Below are 3,003 nucleotides of genomic sequence, written 5' to 3'. Positions count from 1 at the left end.
AAAAGGTCTTTGAATTACGCTAGGAGTACTGTACCTGCAAGCCAAGCCTTCTCTCTTTCTCGCTCTCTCTCCCTTTAGTTACAGCTTATAAACAATTAATTGAAACCCGTAAAGTGTTTCAGACAAGATACACTGTTACCTAACTCATACATCTGTGCTAATTTTACAATAAATGTATATAAACATAAATTTCGTTCTTATTTTTTATTATATTATTTTGTTTTCTGCATTTTATACCGGACCGCATTCACGACGTCAAGCGTGACGTCGCGATAATTTATAGCGTCATTCTTAAAAATGTTAGATGTTAAAAGCAATAATTGCATTTAAATTACGAGAAAACTAACTCGAAGACATATTAATTTTTTTACATAGATTTATAGGAAATCATCTCTGTGTGAAATGACCAAAAGGGGAACAATTTCGTCTGCACCATTTAAAAATTACTGAGATTTTTTTTAGACGAAATCTTGCCTAAAAACAAGTCAAAAATGACGTTTTCCCTATAGAATTCAATAGAATGGCGTCGAAAATGTTATGACAACAATGGCTTGTTTGGGATTTAATAACGCAAAAACGATGCAGACGAATTTTATAAAATTTTCAGAGAATGTACAACAAAAGTAGGAGATTCAAATAACAAATTTTCATAATATGTTTTCGAGCAATTTAAAAGGTCACTAACCCCGCGACCTATACGTTAAATCATGGTAATTTTTTAATGTATTAATAAAATTTTGATTTCTTAAAGAGCCTAACACCCTCACCTTCCGACCCCCTGCCGCTCTCTGCGTACACTTCACTTCCATTCTAGCTACGCCATAAGACGCTTTCATTAATAAATATTTCAAAATTACATCACCCTAATTTAGTTTTTAGATTAAAGAAAAAATGAATATTCAACTATCTATTCTGATTTCATGTGGTAACTGTTACGATGCCGACAGCAAGAGAAAATAAATGCTGCAGAAATACAAGTATTGTGTACAGTAAAATTGAGGAACAATCACTTTGTATAATATCTGAGGAAAATGCCTTACGTACAGACAGGAATTATCGTAGGAGGGGGTGCTTCCCTGACTTTTTTCTTTTGCTTTTAACCCTTACTTTTTTCTAGAAGTAATTTATTACTTTTAAATTTTCATGAAAGGATGGTAGCAAACCCCTCCCCGTTTTGTTACAGTAAGGTCAATTTCCCACACCTCAATATATCCAATTTTTTATTCAGAAAAAGACTAACCCCCCCCCCTTTTAAGTTTTTTTTTGTTTGTTTGAATTTTTTTTTCTTTTTTTTTTCTTTGAAAGAATAACATTTATGTACACAATGAAAAAAAACAACAACATGCAAATAGTACTTCCTGAACCATTTCCTACTCTACATACATCCCGCAGATTTGTCGAATGGGTATTTCAGCGCATCGGGAAGGACAAATTAATTCTTGTGCGCAGGCTCCTGACGAATTGTTAGTGTATATACCCCCATCCACACTGAGTTTTTTTAGACACGACAACTTAGGAAATATACATCAATTCCTTGTCTATCATACCAATACTTCGATATTTGATATCATTTTTCGTTTTTGTCATGTTGTAGAGATTGTTCCTTAACGGTATATGAGTCATTCTACGATAAAAGGACCAATTCAGGGTATAAAACATAAAAAAAAATATTGTTTCAAATATCAAATTGAACGTCATAATTCTCTGAGGAACATATCAGTGAACTTGAAAAAAAAAAAAAAATTGTCCACAAATCTGGTATAGTTAACTTTTCACATCAATTTCATTTTACCATTGATTTTTAGGTAATGTTACGGAAGTTAATGCTTGAACAAGTCTTATTATTTTTTTAAATGAAGCTGAATTTGACCAATTTTTCGTTTTCTTATGTTTAGTATAGAACGCTGAAGTATGATTCATAAAGTCAGGCTTGAATCTGATATCAAGTTAAAATTTCGGTAAAAATATCGTTACGGAAGTTAATCTTTACGGAGGTTAATTTCCAGCAATAAAAGTTGAAATTCTAGGCAATTATAGACTAGACTGAAGCTAGCAGCCAATAGCAGCAGCCACTAAGCCCGTAGAGCAACAGTGGCTGTCAGCTATCATCCGCAACTGTACTCGGCAATGCTGGTACCGGATATCCATGACTGTACCTGCTCACTAATATCAAAAACGGAATGTCAGAGCAAGATTTTCCGGATTGTTCAACGTATTAAACTGTATGTTGTTAATTAAGTATTAATTGTTTTTTCAATGAAACATACGAAATGTGTTAATAATTAATCTACTTTATGGAAGGCTGTAATCGCCAAAACGGTAACGATAACTAGCTTAGTACGTGAATGTATCGCGGAAAATATATGTGTAAGCTTGACTATGCCTTAATCCATTGCATAGATCGCTATTATCTCTAAAAAGTAACATTTACTACAGCGTACATTTTGTATATCTATGACTGTATACCTGTGCCTGATATACAACATCTGCGACTGTACCTGTGCCGTACATACACGCTACCACTGACTCAACCCGTGCTTGATTAACTTAACCCGCGCTTGATTAATAACATCCACAACAAAAAATTCTGTGGATTTTCTCCGATTTAGATTTAGACTGAATTCAATCAAAGCGCAATTAACGCTAATCTTTACATTACCCATGACAGTGATACCGAGACAAACGATGTCAGCAGTGATTAGGGAAGGATCCAAAACTTTTAAAGATTTAAATTTAAAGCTTTATGTTCAGAGTACAATATGAGCCAGGTCTTTATTTTTTTTTTTTTGGGGGGGGGTGGGGGCTGGGGCATGATTTCAATATCCTACGTGCTCAATAACAATGATGAATTTAAAATGAAACATGCTAGTATAATTATAGAAAATATACGAGTAAACAATAAACAAAGTAAAATAAAAAAGGAAATTAAAATAAATATTGGAATTAATTTGTAATCCTTAATTTTATGTTAGAAAGTATAAGTACGTCACAATATTATTAATT

Source organism: Saccostrea echinata, unplaced genomic scaffold (assembly GCF_033153115.1).
Source record: "Saccostrea echinata isolate AGI-Se365-2 ecotype Australia unplaced genomic scaffold, CSIRO_AGI_Sech_v1 ptg000001l, whole genome shotgun sequence".
NCBI classification, from domain to species: Eukaryota; Metazoa; Mollusca; class Bivalvia; order Ostreida; family Ostreidae; genus Saccostrea; species Saccostrea echinata.
The sequence above is the reverse complement of the archived record's forward strand: the minus strand, read 5'-3'. Positions refer to the sequence as shown.